At 39.8% G+C, this 20,010-nt stretch overlaps 2 long non-coding RNA genes across 5 annotated transcripts in view; one reads left to right on the top strand and one right to left on the bottom strand.

Moving 5' to 3' along the window:
- The first annotated feature begins 202 nt into the window (after window positions 1-202).
- LOC122461962 lies at window positions 203-10,544 on the top strand. The gene is made up of 4 exons (XR_006284262.1): window positions 203-2,087; window positions 3,786-3,846; window positions 8,431-8,501; window positions 9,620-10,544. It is a non-coding gene; the product is annotated as an uncharacterized LOC122461962 (long non-coding RNA).
- Window positions 6,531-20,010, bottom strand: part of LOC119567271 — a 48,634-nt gene continuing 35,154 nt past the window's right edge. For 3 of the 4 annotated variants that reach the window (XR_006284259.1, XR_005227218.2, XR_006284260.1), the window contains 2 exons: window positions 19,579-19,660; window positions 6,531-8,460 (listed from right to left, as the gene is read on the bottom strand). This is a non-coding gene — a long non-coding RNA (uncharacterized LOC119567271). The remainder of the gene's footprint in view (window positions 8,461-19,578; window positions 19,661-20,010) is intronic. The other variant, XR_006284261.1, reaches the window with a different exon arrangement.

Genomic DNA, 20,010 nt, shown 5'->3' with positions numbered 1-20,010 from the left:
GGGAGGTGGTAGAATCTCCTTCCTTGGAAGTTTTTAAGGTCAGGCTTGACAAAGCCTTGGCTGGGATGATTTGATTGGGGATTGGTCCTGCTTTGAGCAGGGGGTTGGACTAGATGACCTCCTGAGGTCCCTTCCAACCCTCATATTCTATGATTCTATGATTCTAGTGCCTACATGCCTTTAAAAGATAAACAACGGGGCAAACTCATTACATGTTAGAGCATTTTTGAAACAGCCCATACAGTTAGTGGCTCATGTTCTCAAAGATTTTCTGCAAAAGCAATCTAAATGAATTTACTCTTGTTCTTTAATATATCTTCCTGCAAAATGATTTTTCTACCGACTTAGGATATCTCACCATGCTGGTGAGGCAAGTTACACAAGTCTTTTTATGGAACCTGAAAAGTAATTAACTATTGCTCTGCTCTGAAACTGAGATTAAACAGCACTCCAACAGTAGACAGTGGTGCTGGAAATCAATTCCCTGTCTGACTAATTAGCAACAAGTCCACAGGCAGGGGCAGATTTCGAGTGAAGAAATGGGAATTAACTGTCTCTCTCTTACATTAATATGCAATGAACAGTGTCTGCTAGACAAATTGGCTGTACTACCACAGTTCATAGATTGTAGATGTCTTTTTTTTTTTTTTTTTTTTTTTACTTGACCAGGATCCTTGGAAAGGATTTGGAGTAGAAAATATTCAGTTTTATTAACTTCTAAAAGTTTGGGCAGAATTTTGCAGAGTTCCGCACCGAGAGGGAGACTCTTCCCTTTGTGAAATCTTCTGTGGGTGACATTCAGATAATCTTTTAAGAATTAGTCCCTCCCCCTCCAACCTAGCAGTTCTTTAATCAGTGACCCCGTCTTGCAATCTCTTCAATAAGATTAATGACAGTACATTGCTAGTCAACAGCATAGTTGACACAGAGGATTGTGTGCATACACAACATATATTTCCTGCTGATGGGGGGTCCTCTATGTCCAATGGATTTACAAAGGGACTTCCGAAAATTCCCTAAAACTTTCTTCTTAAGCCCCTCACATGAAGGCCCATGGACTTATAGCTGAACAATGTTTGTCTCTGACATGGATTCTGACAGCTTCTGTATAGAACTTGGGCCCAATGGTAAAGCCCTCCCACCCAGGAGTGAAGTCCCTTTGAAGATCACACTCTGGGCAATATTTCCACCCAAAAAGCTCTCCTCTTTTTTTTATTTTTTATTTTTTTGGAAAGCAGATCTTAAGAGGATACAGCCTTTCATTTTCATTTGACAGACTCTGCTGCCATGTTCAAGTTTAGACAGCTGGATCTGAAGTAGATGCTGTTTTCCTACTGTCTCTCTTGATGGGGACACTAATTTGTTGGCTTTAGGATTTAAACACTCCCCTCACATGTTTAGCTGGTTTCTATGCATGCCCACATCTTCTGTTCTATGTATTTCTAGGAAATATAGTAAACTGATTCAAAAGCAACAAAGGTCTTCAGATGAATTATTTTCTTTTTAAAGTAGTTTCTTCAGCCTGGATATGGTTAAAGTCCATAACTGCACACAACCCAGGATATCTGTATTACACTGTGTGATCTGCTGGGTTGATCATGAGCTTGGGTTAGAGATTTGGCTCTTATGCTTAGGCGGTGTGTGGCCTTGAGCAAATCACTCTACCCCTCTGGGTCTGAGTTTCTCCACCTGTAAATTGGGGTTAATACCTTGCAGGGAGGTGTTGGGAGGATTAAGGTCTGGGAAGTACTCTGAACATGTAAAGTGCAAGATAGGTAGTGTCTTTATTAAGTGTTGCCTGAGGCAGCCCTACACTTTGTCTCCACAACCTTCCTTGCTGTGCTGCAAAGTTTCATTTTCTTTGTTTACTATGGTTAATGCTCTCTGGAAACTCATTCCCCTTGCTGCACCACCTGATGCTTATATGCTTAAAACAGCACCCAAAGACCATTGAAATATCAGTTGTTCCCCGGAGCTTAGGAGTCTTTGCTTTGAACCAGTTAATCACTCAAGAGCCTCTGCATCTGATTGAACTTCAGGTTGGAGCAAAGGGGAAATCTGCTCTTCAGGGCAATATACAATCAGAGGTAAATCCTGCCTCTCTCTTGCAGAGGCATGACTGTGGCAGAAGGGATGTGTGTATGGGGACATGTCACAGGGTTATGCACCCTCTGGGTGTGGCAGAGCTCAGCTCTCCAAGGGCTCCCTGCTGTGCCAGCCACTAGGCTGCAGAGCTACTTCCCTGACACACTGCAGCTTAGGGAGAGGGAGGGAATCCTACATTTTCCTCCCTAGGGAGCACTCCAATACCCAATTCAGATGCTGCTGTTGGGCCCTGGGAAGAGCATTTTGCCTAATTCAGTTGGTTCTGTAGAGGTCTAGCTAGGAATGTTCTTTTCACTTGTACCACATTAAGTTCAGATCACAGCCTTATGTCTGTCTGATGGAAAGCAGTACATGGGAGCAGTTTTTAAATCTTGGACTTCAGATCAGATTCTGCTTCTCACTATATTCCATAGAATATTATGTCACACACGCTTATTGCAGGATTTATTTCTTTGAGCCCTGCAATAAGCATGTGTGACCTATTTTACCTCTAGGCAAGCTGCCTGAATTATCAGACAGATCATCTCTTGACTGCTACGTTCTACTTACATTTGAATCTACTGATTATTTGAAGACTGTTAAACAGAGTGTTGTGCATAGCAATAAATTAAAAGATAATGGAACATATTTTAGCATTGTTGAAATGAAATGGAAATACGATACAGATGAGATGGTGTAGTACTTTTTTGCCTAAGTATATTGTGCCAAGTGTACTGTCCTGTCAGTAGTGTGTGAAGACATGGACCTAAACACTGATTAAAAAACAAGCGTAGCTACAGGATTGAACATAGAATCAACCAACTCTGAAGGATGAGAATTCTAAACTGAGCCTGTAATGTAGTCAGAATTACTTTAAACCTCTACCAAAGTTAGAGACTTGGAAATTTGCTTTACCAGCAGAGACTCTTGGCAGAGAGAGTGCAGTGAACATATCCAGACCTTTTGGGTAGATATTTAAGGCTAGTTAGAAGGCCTAGTCCTGTTGCTCATTCACTTGAGCAGTCCTCCTGAACTCATCAGGACTGCTCAGATGTACCAAGGCTGCAGGCTCAACCCCAGAGTGTGCACTGCCAAGTGAACCTCTTGTTCAGTATTTTGGTTTGATTGATAAATTTCCAAACTTCAGAACATCTTGGTTTTTGATATTCGAGTAGCAGCTAGACACTACGTCCCCAATTTAGCAAAGCACTTAAGCTCATGCTTAAATTCCATTGGACTCAATGGGACTTAAGCATGTGCAAGAGTCACATGAGGGCCAAAGTCATCAAACCAACATGTCTAATGTTAGGATCCTAAAGTCTTAGGTTTTTTTTAAAAAAAGCTTCAAAGCACTAACTTTAGTGGGATCTGTGGTTCTTCAGCACTTCTAAAAAATAGACCAACTTTATTTAGGTGCTTTAAACTCTGGATTTAGAAGTCCAACCTACAGTACTTAAGATTGGAAGTTTTGGCCTAGATCTCTCTCAAATTTTTGTGAACAAAAATGCTGCTTACGCTTGTAGGAACAGTGTATATTCTTGGCTACGTATTGTAGATTTATACCACTTTACTGGCCACAGATTGTAGGGCATTTTATTTTTCATGTTATTTTTACACATTCCTACTTGCAAAGTGTTTTGAAGACATAAAGCTGATAAAGAACAAGGGGTTTTCGGATTTTTTGTTTTGTTTTTTTACAGAGCCCAGTGCAGAAGCCCCTAGGGGGAAACTCTCATTGACCTCGGTGGGAGTTTTGCACAAGTAAGAACTTCACAAGTTGGTCGTACATATATGTTGAGACTGGGTACTTGTGGCGCTCTAAATAACTGGCCTTAATTAGATTAGTCTAGACATGAGTCTAGTACCAAGCCCTATGCTCTGATATACCTAGACTTTACTGTGGTGTAAGCCATGGAGCCATAAAATCATGTTAGAAAGAGAGGAATCTAAGCAAGGAGGCAGTAGGACTAGCCTCCTCTAGGTCATGATATAGATTGAGTTCTCACCAGTTCAGTCTCAATCTTTGTAGAAAATGCAAGGAAGTGCACACAGCTGTTTTTCAGACTGAAGAGAGTATTAGACTTGTACTTGAAATGACGCCTTTGTCATCCCACTGGAAATGAGCTTCCCTGCACTTCCAGTCAATTTCAACCTGTGTCATGATCAGAGTGTGGCAGGCAAATAAGACAGGCACAAGAGGGAATAAAAAATAAAGAACATTGGGTAGAAGTACATTCTGCTACTGAAACCTGTTCAGATGTTTAATGGAAGTGGTCTTTTGCATGATTATAATTAATGCATAGACTGAGTATATAGAACAGAATTGGAAAATACTGGATTTTCAAGATGAAAATGATATTACTTGTTAATTACTCTACTTTCCCTGGGACCAAATTCTGCATTATGAAGCAGGAGCAAGTGCATATTGCTCCAGCAAAAACTGTCCAGACACAGTGGAAGGAGGGAAACAACTATCCCACATACCTAACCTTCGCAGCCTGCTGGGATTGCCGTTCTACAAAGTGTTGGGGGGAGGAAGTGGTACTACAGAGCAGTAACTTTACAGCCTTGTCTATATTAGGTTACAGGTCCTAATTTCCCTATCAGTGCAAACAGTTCTTATGTATTTTTCTGACCATTTAGTCTGGTCAGGGTTACAATAGGCTGAGTGCTATCTACTCTACAGCTTCTGTTATTACTACCACAGTTAAAGCTGTACTGCTAACAAGCTGTAGGTTCCACTGAGATGAGATATTCTGATTGAATGTGTTACACTCCCAAAAGCGCTGTTGAAGCTTTCTTCTTCCTACTCTTTGATTGAACACACCCATCCCCACCACCTTTAAATGATGATCAGTTTAGTGTTACTCTTAAATTGGCTTTGGAAAAGTGTCTGAAGACCCATAATCATTTAATGGAGTTTCAACCCTATTGTTTTCTCTTCATTAGTGAGTCACATAATTAATTCTTGAGGAAATCACATGAGCCCTAATGGGAGTTCATTATTCATATTTTGTAGCTTTTCACATACTAATTTCAGTAGGTTAACTTTGATACGGCAAATAGTGAATCTCGCTGGCGAACCTCTTGTAAGCTGAGTATCCCTTGTTGAAAAATGTGCTCATGTCATTAGACCATAAAATTGGGATATCATTTCTGGGACATAGTATGTTAGCAGCTATGAAAGATACGATGGATTAACTTCAGCTTCTTTGGTTCAGGAAGATGATAAACACTCTGTCCTGCACCAACATAGTCCACTGTACTCAAGGACAAGTCAATCCTGGGGCTGTCAGTTTGGGCAGCCAAGGGAATACATTTGATTATCATAGAATTGTAGAACTGGAAGGGACCTCAAGAGGTCTTCTAGTTCAGTCCCCTGCACTCAACCTGCACTAGACCATCCCTGACAGGTGTTTGTTTAACCGGCTCTTAAAAATCTCCAATTATGGAGATTCCACAACCTCCCTAGGCAATTTATTCTGGTGCTTCACCATCCTGACAGTTAGGAAGTTTTTTGTAATGTCCAACCAAAACCACCCTTTCCACAAATTAAGCCCATTGCTTCTTGTCCTATCCTCAGAGGTTAATTAGAACAATTTTTCTCCTTCCACCTTGTACTTGAAAACTGTTATGTCCCCCCTCAGTCTTCTCTTCTCCAGACTAAACAAACCCAATTTTTTCAACCTTCCCTCATAGGTCAAAGCGTTTTCTAGCCCTTTAATCATTTTTGTTGCTCTTCTCTGGACTCTTTCTAATTCGTCCACATCTTTCCTGAAACGTGGCGCCCACAACTGGACAAAATATTCCAGTTGTATCTTGCTTACAACACTCCAGCTAATACATCCCAGAATGGTGTTTGCTGTTTTTGCAACAGTATTACACTGTTGACTCTTATTTAGCTTGTGATCCATTATGACCCCCAGATCCCTTTCCACAGTACTCCTTCCTAGGCATTTTCCATTTTGTATGTATGCAACTGATTGTTCCTTAATTGTACCTGCCCACCTGGCTGCTGTGAATGGACTCAGCTGTTGGGTCCCTGGGTGTTATCCTCCTCCAGAGCCTGAACGTATCCCAGCCACTGCTACAGGCTTGGGATAGCTGGGCACTGTCTCAAGATACAGACCTTCAAACTAGCACCCTCTGAGAGCTGGAACCCATTATCCAACTGCCTAACACTCGTTTCAGTACTGGCTCTTCAGACTCCCCATAGCTTAAACACACCCTCTCACAGAACTCCACTGCAAGGCATGATCCTGCTGGGTTAGTGTTTAACTCTCTCAGGAGGCATGTGGTAAGTATAAAGCATCTAACACACACAGACACTTTGCACACTTTCTAATAGTATTGCTCTTTTACTTAGCATTGGGTGGTCCAAACTTTTTAGTGATATTGGCTCCATGCATAGTTTGGCTGCACCTTCATGGGCCACATACAGAAACAAAATGGCATCCTCCAGGCTTGGTTTCTGCCTGAAGGTGAATTCTTTTAAAAACGCTGAACAAAAGCAATGAAGCCATTTTTCAGTAGATGGTGAGTGAAAATGGCATTTATTATTAACAACTGTGCACCCTTATTTTGAATAGCTCTAGCACTGAAACATGGGGGTAGAAATTCAGCATTTGGCAGGGGGTCATTCTTCACTGGGGGAGTAAGTAGTGCCTGAACATTCTGGTAATGACTGGTTTTGCTTTTTCCAAGAACTTTGCCCACTGAAAAATTGGAAAAGCGGAAGATGAACTCCTTTGGAAACTTTCTCCAAAAAGAGTAGGATTAAGTGATTAAGATCTCACCCCAACAAACTATACAGTGTTCATTCCAGAAAAGCAGAATTGATCATAATCGGGCAGTCAAAAAACACAGCAAGCGAAAGTGGCTGTTTTTCATTTTGTCCCTAGCAATGAATCAGTTGTCACCTGACACAGCTTTATATAAATAAAAGCTTTCAGCTATTTCTACTGTCCACTATTGTTAAAATGACTTAAAGAAAGTTTGGGATTTATAATGGATGAAAGGGATATATAGGAGAGTTCACTGGGCTGTGTTGTAACATTGACTGGAAAGCAACTTTGAACAAATGACGTAAACATTCACGTCAGGTCCTCAGCATAGCCACATAACGGATAGTAAATGCCCTATTGACTATATTGTCACAACCTGCTGACATTAACATTTCATGTTTTTTACTATGCTTCCCACAAAGGTCATTTATAACATTACAGCAACAGCTGGGATAGAACCCAGATCTTGCACCAAAAGCATATATTCCTACCACTTGAGTTACAGGAGAATCATCATTAGCTGTTAGTAATACATGGTCTGACACCTGAGTGCTGAGTCCATGCAGTGGAGGGCTGTAAAACCAGTGCTCAAATCCTGCTGGAACACTCTGAGATGCTGTTCCGGCAACATTGGGTTTTTTTAAGCCAGAATGGCATCTTGCAGCCCGTCGAGTACTTGCGTTCCAGCACTTCTTGAAAGCTGCATTCAACCCCTTAGCAAAACACAAACTAGCCATTTCAACATAACAATATTTTTTCATTTGTAGTACATAACACCTTCCATCTAACAGTATCACAGTGAACTTACATTAATTAAGCTTCAAAAAGACTGTGTAAAATAAGCAAGTAGATGTGCAGATGACATTTGTGACAACTTATGTGTCTTCATTTGCATCCACTTTTATACCAATTTCTGCTTATGCTAGAACCAGTGTTAGGCCATGTCAGTTCATGTTAGATTAGTTTGGCAACCTATCACCTGCATAATCAGCCAAAAGGGGCACAAAATAAAGTGAAATTGGTGTGACATTCTGGTTAAGAAATGAACAAACATGGAGCATAATTCCTGAACTAGTCCTGAAGCCTGAACTAGTTAAGTGATAGTTATACCTTTTTCCTTTCACAAAACATGGATTAAAACAAACATGGGGATAAAATATTAATCTTGCATGTATTAAATTAATCAAATGACCCATCTCCCCTCTAGTCAAAGTTATACATTTATCTTATATTTCAGTTCCAGTCAGTGACTGGTCCTCACTTAGGAATCAAAATTCAGGGTACAAGCCACAGTTCAGCTAAATTTAGCAACTACATAACATTTTACCATAGACTTATCAACTGTTCACAATATATTGGGATGAATATGTCACTTACTTTTGTGCATCTTTGTTGAAGGAATGTAGAATATGGATGTTTATTCCAAGAATTACAAAGTTTCCTTCTTCTTTTGATATAAGAAAGTTGTCATTAATGCAATAATAGGAGTTATGAAAGAATGCTACCAGGTCTTTTTGTAACTGCACAAAAAGTTTGTTTGTTTTTCCAACATCTTCCTCAGGGCAACAGGTTAGCCAGAACCTTGCGTCACCTAGGATAAGAGGCACTGCAATCAAAGCTCTCTCTCATGGGGTAAAAATTTCAGTCATGTTAAACTGTTCCAAATTACATGTTATGATTTTATATTTGAATTGTTTACCACTGAAAGCTGTACTAAGGCAGGCCATTAGGATTTCAGATTGGTTTAAGATTAACAGTCAGAAAGTAAAGACATCAGCTATTATTAACCTAAGCAACTGGACTGAGGCTTTCATTTCATTCTGCATCTGAAAAAGAAAGCTTGAACTAGAACATTAATCAAATTCTTGGTATTAATGGAGTTAGAACATGACAGTCTCTGAGACAGACCGCAAAGTTTGCGGTGTTTAACTCCTGCTGTGAGATATGGTCTTACTTCAGAGCAGCATCAACGTGCTGCCATGTGTTCTCCCAGAAGGAGATTTTTCGGGAGTGGGGTGGGGAGTTTTTTGTTTGAGTTTACTCAGCTTCAAAAAAGGCAGTTTTTAAAAACCTGTGTTGAGCTAGATTTTCCACAGATTGGAACATAGATATTAAGAGTGATCTGCTGAACCATTTAGAATCTGCTAAAATGTACTAAATTCCACCTGATATTTCAAAGGTTTCCTTTCCCCAGAACACAAGACTCAAATGTCTCTTCCTCCTCCTCAATTTTTTTTTCCATGTTGACTCCCTATATTTGGCTGACGCCTGAAAAAACATAGAGGATATTGAGAAACTTGCTATAAACTCTGTTCCAGAAGATCAACAAGGAATCCCTGGTAAACTTAATCCTTTCATCCTATTCCAATGCAAAGGGATTAGATATCCTTTTCAAGTCATTTTCACAGTGGTCAGTATAAAAATGTTTCCCCAGCTCAAAGTTCTATGCTTTGTGATCCAACCCAATAATTGCGAATACAGACTAACACGGCTGCTACTCTGAAACCCAATAATTGTTTTGCATGAACAGGATATACTAGCTCACAAACCCAAGAGAGAGATACAAATCCAGATAGGCAAGTATGACAAGTTCTGTATGCAGTCAAACTTAAAGGCCTGATAAACATTGCAAAGCCTCCTTGAACTGAGTTTTCAAAGTCAGCCTAACCCATGAGTCACACCTATGTTCTCACAGCAAGTGGAGATTTTTTCTGTGTCAAACCTGCTATCACTCATACTTTTTCCTACAGATTACGAGAGCTCCATTACAGGCTCACCATCATCTGCATCAACAACCTCCACTACAACAGCATCAGCATCCATGACTATTCCAAGAATTTTGTGGACAACCAGGCAGTTAAAGTTATAAAGTAGCTTTGATGTCTGTGCCCGATTTCTCAGGTTTATTAGGGAAGCACACCAGCCACTAAATCCATCTTGATTACATTAAGGGATATCTTTCTCCTCAGAAGATTCTTGGTTCTTATCCAGTTCAGCACTAGAGCCACTAACCCTGCCTAGCAGCTAACTGAAGTTGATATGGGGAAGCACTGAACTGTTTTCAAATGGTCTGTTTATCATGGGTATTTTAAATACAAATGTAAAACTGATCACAGGATACTTATTCCATGTAGTTGTATTAAAGGTATATAAGTTGTATTAAAGGTATATAATTTTCTGAATAATGACTTTGTTAAACAAGCTTAAGAAGAGAACACTTGTACAGTATATGGAAAGCTATTTGCACTGGGTACAGCATTATTACAAACATTTCACTTGTTTTAAAAGTAGTAAGCACTTACACTACATTTCATGGGCCAGATTTTTCTGCTGGCATAACTCCATTGAAATCAACAGCTGCAAAGTGTTTGGCTATGTATGTTCAAGTTTGGCTATATATGTTATGGAGATTAACCCTCACCACCCGTTTGGGAGTTATGTTGAGCATTATCTCTATTATACAGCTGAAGTAACCACACAAATAGGTTTGATATTATTTGGTCAAACATGGCAGAGGACTCAGGAAATCAGAAACTATCCACTCCCAACCTGGCCTCTTAGCACTAAATTTTTGGGTGCTTAACCATTTGATCAGTATGTGTTTGCTCATCTTGAATTGAATTACTTATATTTTAACCCATGAAATAAGTGTCTAAATAAAACGTATTGAATGAGGGAGGACTAAGCATTTTAATGACTGTTAAGTTGATTTGACCATCCCATTTATCAGGTTGCTGGGCATTGGGGCTGGGCTGTTAACAGATTACATGCTTCATGCTTTTCATTTTGCAAGGTTCCCCAGTGCATCACACCATTAACTGTACACATTATAGAAATCAACTTCAGTAACAAATGGCAATTTGCACAGTTCAAGGTTTATATCCCTTAATGCAAATGACTACTGCAGATCTGTTCAGTACTGTAGTTGTCACCCAAAAGGAAAAAAAAGCTTTAGCTCTGTTTGGACTAAGCATGTTACACGTTGGTAGAGTTTTGTATAATTCATATGGAAGATCATCCTTCTGCAACATACCCATTTAATTTCTGCCAAACAAGGATATTATTCTTGGAAGTTTAGCCATTCCTCTGTTTCCATGCTTGATACGTTAAGGAACTGCTGTAAAGATTGGCAAACAATTCCCTAGTTCATGGGCTTTCTGGCTGCATGATCTGTCCTGTGCTGAGGAGGCAGCTATTGCTGTTCCTACAACTCTGAAATATCTCCTTCAGTATTTGTGGAAGTGCGGGGGGGGAGAATGTCGCACATGCATGGAGGGCAAAAAGCTTTCAGAGAGCCAACAACTTGGTGTCTGGAGCTCCAGCATATTTAGACGTTTTTATTTCCTGCATTTTGTAGTGTAACATGGCTTGTGCTGTAGTACAGAGAAGTGAAAAAAGAACTAGATGACAAATGAATGCTCTGTAGTTGTTGTGGTGTCGGTCCCAGGATATTAAAGGAACAAGGTGGGTGAGGTAATATCCTTTATCTTTTCAAGAAGAGCTCTTTGTGGCTCGAAAGCTTGTCTCTCTCACCAAGAGAAGTTGGTCCAATAAAAGATATTACCTTACCCACCTTGTCTCTCAAATAAATGCTTAAAGCACGAGAGAAGAGCAAAGGATCAAACTGGTAACTAGGCAGGTAACACTAAGTTGCATAGAGGGTGAAGTGCAAACAGGAGGAGAACATGTGCTTTAAGGTTAATACAGGGTTTGGGCAAGTTATGGTGGATTGTACTGAACTAGTTATTCAACTACAAGTAGTGCACAGAAAAGCATTTTATTGGAAAGTCAGATTTTTACCGTAGCTCTCTTAAGCTTTTTAAATGTATGCTAAGTGGCTCTATGCAATTCAGAACAGGGACATTAGAAAAGGATGGGAGAAAACTAGTTACAATTCAAAAGAAAAATGCTGTAGTCAGGCCAAGATATTAAGAGAAAACTATTTTAGGCAATAACATTGAAAGCAATTGTTTCCACCCAATTTGAAATCATGTTTTCTAAATGCAGCTAATGCCGAGCATACATATTTCCTTCAAAGGCAAACACTGAACACAGCTCAGCATGTTTATCTGCAAAACAGTCAAAAGCAGTGAATAACTAAGTGTCTTTGCCATCAGTACAAGATGGCTGAACTGTCACTGGTTAAACACAGCTGCTGCTTTACTATGGCTATAGTGAGAATTTAGAATATTTAGGTATTATTTGGGGGGAAAAGAATAGGAAACATCCATTGCACAATCTGATATTTACAATATCGGATTTGTTATCCCATCAGTGTGTATACACATGGACCCATTCAATTATAGGGGATACATATGCTCAACAGGAGAGTACTTATTAGTTAAAATATATTCAAGATAGCTGTGAAAAATGTTGGAGAGAGAATCTGCCAAGATGATCTGATCTGCTGCTGCATTCCAACAAGGGATTATCCATGCTAGCAATGCGATGCTGAAAAGCTGGTAATTCTAGGCTGGGAGAGCAAATGTTGTTCTGCTCAAGATGGAACAAGCACTTCCATCATTCTCTGTGAGAAAACATTGTATCTGTTTCCCAACACATTAAAGTTAAATGCCTCTCAAGGATCAAAATAAGACAACATTAGTTTTATTAAGATAAAGCCAAAGGGAGTTATGCTGGTTTATGCCAGGTGAGGATCTTGCTGATGGTTTAAATTTACCTGCTTTAAGATGATTCACATAGTAGAATCTGCCCTCTCCCAGAGGATGATGTAATGCTATTCCCATCTTGAAGCAACATAAAACCCAATATTCATTATCCCACCCGCAATTACCAGCCTGTCAACAATGCTTTGCTTGTGTTAACAATCCCTTATTTGAATGCAAGACAAGATCAGATCTTGTTTTTGTTAGAAAATTAGCCATCTTTCACAACTAGGTTGAATGTGCAACTTCAGTGGAACTACACAGAGGGTCTGGCCCCAAAAGTGCAAGGCTAGTTCTGCTTATAGACAAAAATTGGCATCAAAATACTTAGCAAAGCGTTTCATATATAGCAATTCATAATTAACAGGTAAGCATGGGAATCTACAGCTCTGACAAAATTGCCCGCTAAGATGAGTAAATATTGCAGTATTTGCGCTTTATGAATGAAAACCTAACTATCACAGCTCTAGTCAAAATCCTTGCTAATATCAGTCAGGTCATGACAGCAATGCACACCAAAATGATTTAATACCTACCCAACAAATGTTGTTTGAAATCTAAAACTAATTAAACATGGCTTTGCACACTGATTTGGGATGGTTAGATCTGAGATCATGGATCGCGTAATTTTCCCAGACTGTGACTGCTGCTCAGAACAGATGTACACTGGGGCAGTTCTGGATGCAGTGCTCTAGTAAAGCAGAATCTTATCCATATGTAAGGCAATATATTGTAATATTGGTTGCAGTCTGACTAGAGCTAAATCTAGGAGGGCCTCTATAATAAAAAAGCACCTATCTGTAAGTTTTGCATAATGTTTCAGACAGCTATACAAAGCATATGCCCACTGACCATCTTCAGGGTACTTTAAATATCTCAGGCTCATGGTTTGCAATTCAAAGTGCAATCTTGGAAGCATCTTGCAATGAACACCCTTGTTATGCTAGAAGCCCTTCAGGGGGTCTTATGTTCTGTAAACGTAACTGGTTAGAGAGTGAATCATACTTAAGGGCCTGTGTACACCTTTTAAAAAATCCAGACTTAATTTAATTTAAAATGAAATTTTAAGCTATGTTGACAGAATGAGAATGAAATGCAAATAGTTTTCTAAGTGATCCATGTCTTTGGTTATTTGGAACGTCTAGACAGAAGTTACATAGAACTAAGCCAGGGGTTCTCAAACCTCATTGCTCTACAACCTCCTTCTGACAACAAAAATTACTACACAACCCCGGGGGAGGGACCAAAGCCTGAGCCTGCCCAAGCCCAAAGGCTTCAGCCCCGGGCAGGGGGCCTGTAACCTGACCCCCACTCCCTAGGGCTGAACTCTTGGGCTTCAGCTTCAGCCCTTGGCTGTTGGGCTCGGGCATTTGCTTCAGCCCCAGGTCCCAGCAAGTCTAATGCGCACCCTGGCAACCCCATTAGAACAGGGTCGCGACCCACTTTGGGGTCCCGACCCACAGTTTGAGAATCGCTGCGCTAAGCATATAATAGTTTCAATTTTCCTTCAACATCTGGAAAAAATAGACCTCATAAATGAACCTTCAATAGGCTTAGCAGAACCTTTGTGACCTTTAGGGTATGTGTACACTACAGTGGCCACAGCAGCACAGCTATGGCTTTGCAGCTGACACTTCCTACATCAACAGAAGGGGTAGGTAATCCACCTCTCTCAGAGGCAGTAGCTAGGTTGATGGAAGAATTCTTTCATCAACCTACTGTGTCTACAATGGAGTTTTGGCTGACTTAATTATGTCATACAGAGCGCAAAATTTTTCACAGCCCTGAGCAATGTAGCTAGGTCAATCTAATTTTTAGGTATAGACCAGGCTTAGTTACAAAATTAGAAAGTTGCTTATAAGAGTTACTTTTCCTCAGTCACATCATATATTTCAACTAACAAGTTAAGGCATCATCCCTTAAGGTCCTGAACTGATTTGATAATAAATGGAACTCAAAATTGAAATTATTTTTATAGCAGGAAAACAAAACTGTGATAAACACCAGAAATGTATTCCAGTATTTTAGTTTAAAGGCTTATAGGCTCCTACATAACAGAATAAAAATGGATGGTAGATAATATATATAGATTCTAGGATCTTAACCTGCGAGGTGCTGCGCTTTCTTAATTCTATTTAATATCAGTGGGAGTTAAGGTGCTGTGCACCCTCACAGCATTGGGCCCTTATTTATCAAGATCCACTTAATATAAAATGTAAGCCCATTCTGTTAACTAGGATATTTTAAGCAGTGGGTGAGGAGGAGGAAGAGGAGAGTGAAAATAGGTTTATTATCGTGGTCTTTGAAAGGCTAAAGTGACACACAACAGCCCTGAAAACGTTCTGTATCTGAAATTGAGAAAATTAAAACTTTTGCTTCTTGGCACCTATAATTTAGGTAAGTGTTTCTAAGGAGAGCACCTGCTGCTTTTTTCTTTCCCCACAGTATTTTAAGATGTACATTAGTCTGGAAAATTGTGCAGTTCATAGCAAAGCCATATATCCTTTACACTCATAGAGGCCAGTTGGGATTTGGGCTGGGGAGTTCCATGGGGTTCATGAGAAGGGAAGAAAAGGCGGGTCTCTCTTTCCTGACACAGAGGGGCAACATATATGCAGTGGATTCTATGTTCTGTGTTACAGTGGAGGGCAACTGTACCTGTATTCCTGCTCTGTGGTCCACCAAGCGCACCCACTTAAAGCTTTTCCAGTTCCCAGTCATCATCTCTCTTGGGCAGAGATCTGCATCTCTCTTTCTCCTGACCTGAATTTTTCCAGGCTGCACAATTCCCTGCCTACACTGTGATATTTCCAACAAGACAGACTGCCTAAACAGGCCAGCATCTACACTTTGCTTCCTCTCCAGAGACTATTTCCAACGTAATTGTTACAAGTTGCCAAACAGCTTTTTCTAAGCAAGCACATTTATTCAAAGGGGAAAGCGTTACCAATGAAATATTAAAAACCATAAAAGAACCCACACGCATGCTAATGAACTTGCCAGAGGCCACACCAACTCCAGCCTTGGGCTCTGGTAGGTGTCAGACCTTCAAAACCCGCAACAGGGTTTTCCCCATGCTTACAAATTCATTACTGTCTCAGATTCAGAACCAGAACCCAGACTGGGCAGTTCCGCTGTTTTCTGATACATCTCAGTCCTTTGTTCTCATCTTTGGGCACAGGTAATCGAGGATAATGACCCACTCCTCAGGATATAGCTTCCAAAAGCTGGTTTTTGCATAACCAGAGGAGGGGAAATTTGCACCTCCCACTAGGAAATCCATTTAACACTTATTGTCTCAAAAATCCATTGTGGTCTGGCACATTTTCAATATAGTCCTTCAAACTCCCAGGCCTCAAATTACACACACATCCCCGAGAGGTTACATACCATCCCAGCCTACAATAATACATAAACTATTACCATAAGGTTTTTCCAAAGATACTGCAGGAAATTACCATATCTGCGACACACTGTACACGGACGTCATCAAGATGGCGAAAGTGGTCAGTCTGCCTACTCATAGACCCATTGGCAATACCTCACATCTACCCCCCACCTCTCCCCGCAGTTTAGGCAAGTGCTATTGCTAGTTCTGCTGATCAGAATGTGTAGGAGTTTAAATCTGGGGGAAGTGCTTGTCAGCTGTGGTACAGTATTTTAGATGCTGGGCTTATCACAAGTAAGGACTGTTCCCTGCCCAAATGTGTCAGACTACAGATTGTTCTTAGGTGTAGCTGCTCCCTACACAAGCAAATAAAATATTATATGGTGGGAAAACACCAAAATCTATTGGGACTATTTGCACAGGTAAGGATTACTTAGAGGTCTATGTGTTGGAGGATCAGGCTCCATCCTGCTAGGACCTGATCCAGATAGAATGAACCTTTATAACTGAAGGACTACAGAAGCTACAGAGGTTATGTTAAGTAACTCCTCTCTAGCAGCTGCAGAATTAGACTATCTGCCTAAAATTTTTATACAACTATTTGCACTCTGAATTAAAACTTGAACATGAAAATACTGGGGGAGGATGAAAGCCAATTAATTTACAAGATTTAATTCACAAGTCAGTAATTCAGGAATTGCACAGTTTTAGCTGGAAGATGGGATTATAAGTTTTCTTCTCCTATAAAACTGTTAACGGAATTTCAAAGCTGTGCTTGAATCCACACTAGTTATTATTGGTTAATCTCCAATAATGTATAAGTTTCCAAAGGCCTATGAATCACTGTAAGAGTGGGTTAATTAAAAATCTCTCTCCATTGATTTAAGTGTGTGCAGTGTACTGGTACAAAACAAGAAGTTTTCACTTACAGTCTGTGTGTGTGTGTGTGTGTGTGTGTGTGTGTGTGTGTGTGTGTGTGTGTGTGAGAGAGAGAAAGTGTGTGTGTGTGTGTGTGTGTGTGTGTGTGTGTGTGTGTGTGTGTGTGTGTGTATATATATACATTATATAAAATATAATAAATATGAATGTTACTGGTTTGATGGTCTGTTTGGTTGCACACCATCTATTTAACATTCTCTCTCTATATATGTTCTCTTATAAAGTCTCTCTTTGTGTGTGTGTGTGTATTTATATATATAAATGTTAAACAGATGGTGTGCAACCAAACAGACCATCGAACCAGTAACATTCATATTTCACATCAAAGCCAGTCCAGCAACCCTTACTCATGAGTAGTCAAGCAAAACAGGAAGTGACATGATTTTTTCCCTCCCCTGTTAAATCTTTTTAATATAATGGTTTAAAAACAAATTTAATGATGTAATCTACAGGGGAATAAACATTTTTAAATCCTAAATCCACTCCACTGAAATTCACACCTATAACCTTCACATACATATGACAGTTACCACCAGTGCAAGCAGGCCTGTAATAATGAAAAGATCAATATAATGCTTTTATGTTTTTATTTCCAGAGATTTGACCTACTTTAGGATTGCTCACAAATAACAGTCAAAAATGATTGTTGATGTCAGTGAGGTTTTGAATTTTCTCCCTTACAATAAATAACTTAGAGCAAACAGCAAGAAAAACAGCAATTTTACATCCAAAAGAGTATGCTCCAAAGGCTAAAGCAGAGCACTAAATCAGGACTCCTGAAGCCTATTCCTGACTCACATGACTTGCTAGGTGACCTTAGGCAAGTCACGTAACTCGGTTTACCCTATAACAGCATGCTCTTTTATAACTACTATAAAGCCAGCATTTCATTTTAAAGATAGATAGATAGATCGATAGAGCTAATATGTGCTATCCACATCAGGCAGCAGACAAAACATTATTTAGAAGTGTCTTTAGAAAAGCCAGTTTGTATTTGCTTTATAGTAGCTATGCAATTTGATTGACAAGTCAACAGCACCAGAATAATACTTTGCACTTAAACAGCACCTTTCATCTGAGAATTTCAAAATTATTTTAGTGTGATCTCAGACACCGTATTGTATATGCCTGGAAAGCACCATGCACATTTTTACACTGTAGAGATAAACACGTTAGTTAATGAAATCTCAAAACACCCCCATAGCGGGTGGGCTCAGGTCGGGAAACAGGGTTAAGTGACTTGCCTAGGGTCACATAGCGAGTCAGGCATAGGATCCAGGAGTCCTGCCAGCCTTTGGTGCACACTATGATGTATGTAATGTAGCTGTTTATTTGTTTGAAGTTATACACTGTAAAGGAACACATTCAAAATTTCATTGCATATCAAAAGCCATTTTTGACAGTTATTTGTGAACGATCCTAAATTAGGTCACATTTTCCTGGAATTAAAAAAAAAGGTCATTTGATTGGCTAGTGTGCAATAAAAGTACTTTTAAAACACACCACTCAAATGAAGAGAAGTGACCTAGTTTAGAATTTATTTTAGGCCCTAAGATAGGATTTGTGATGCTCTAGCAACGGAATGCTAAGGGCAGCTGTACTTCATCTCCGTTAATATTGCCGTGCCTGTTCAGCTGAACTCAAGCATTATACAGTCTCAAAAGGTCATGACTCACAGATCCAAAACCGAACTCTAGAGTGTAAAACTAAGAGGGTGGTGGAGGGAATCTGTTAGACCCAAAACATTTTCAGTCTAACTCACAGTGACATTTAGCCATATCACTATCACCAAGTGCATACACCGAAAGGAAAAATGGTATTGGGGTTGTGGCACTAGTCTGGGACTTAGATCCGGATTTAGTTCCTTGCTCCACCACAGACTTCCTCGCACAACCCTGGGCGGGTCACAGTGTCTGTTGTGCCTCAGTTCCCCATCAGTCAAACGTACTCCCTTAATGTTGTTTATATAGACAAAGCCCCAGGTTTTCCAAAATGGCTCTCTTCAGCACTAACTGACTTAGGAGACCAAGTCTCATTTTCAAAAGTCATTTAGACACTTAGGTGCCTAAGTCAACTAGACATTGCAATGTCAAGCAGAGCAATGCCTCAATACCTTAAAAAATCTTGACCAAAGCTCTTTGGGACAGGGGACAGTTCCTGCGAGTTTACACAGTGCCTAGCACAATGCGAGCCCTATCTCTCTTGGGACCTCTAGTTTTATTGCAATATAAGTATTGATGTTCATCTCCAACTTTTGAAAATGTATTACAACTCAACCACACTAAGATACACAACAGTTGTCCATTCCATTACATTCCTGGAAATGTCAACCCATACATTTTTAGCCCTTCCATTAATTATTACTACAATTAAGGTTTCTACATATGTAAAGGTTTAGACTGGGATTTTCTAAGGATTTTAAGGGAATTAGTGGCCCTAAACATGATTCAAAACACCCAGCCTTAGCTGCTATGGACAGAGTATTCTAAGAAGCCCTCTTAAATGAGGACAAATCCATCCATAGTGTAAAGTTGATGAATTAGTGAAGCTACACCAAGGATTAATTTTTTTTCTCATTTAACTGAATTCACAAGTAACCTTTTAAAAAGAGGATAGATGTGAAGTGTTGGATACTCCTGTTGGTTCACACAAAGCAATTACTGAACCACACAAAATTCAAAGCTTCTGTTTGATTTGGATAAGAACAGACACTTACTAGATTTCAAGTATTTCCTCCTTCTGGTGAGTGCAGAAATACAGGGATCATTGCTTCTTTTGGTAGTTTGTCCCTTCCATTTCTTCTCAGCAGGCACGTAGATGCCACCATGAAAACAGGAGAAAGTTAGCTGAAGTGTTAACCAGACTTTTGAACCTCCATACAACTTTCAACTCAGTTCTGGGCAAAGGTCTGAGGTAGGTTAAATTTTTTTTTCTAAACTAGCTCATCTAGCCCCAATCTTAAGAATACTTTCTATTCCTAAAGCAAATGCCAGCCTCAGAATGCCTTACACAATAGAGTAACACCTCACACCACCACTTTTTGAGATAGGAAAACTGTGGCACAAAGCAATATTGACTTGACAAAGGTCACAGGAATCAATGGGGAAACCAGGAATAGAGCCCAATGCTCGAGTCCCAACACCATCCT

The sequence above is a fragment of the Chelonia mydas genome, chromosome 10 (genome assembly GCF_015237465.2).
Source record: "Chelonia mydas isolate rCheMyd1 chromosome 10, rCheMyd1.pri.v2, whole genome shotgun sequence".
Taxonomy (NCBI): Eukaryota; Metazoa; Chordata; order Testudines; family Cheloniidae; genus Chelonia; species Chelonia mydas.
The sequence above is the reverse complement of the archived record's forward strand: the minus strand, read 5'-3'. Positions and strand labels throughout refer to the sequence as shown.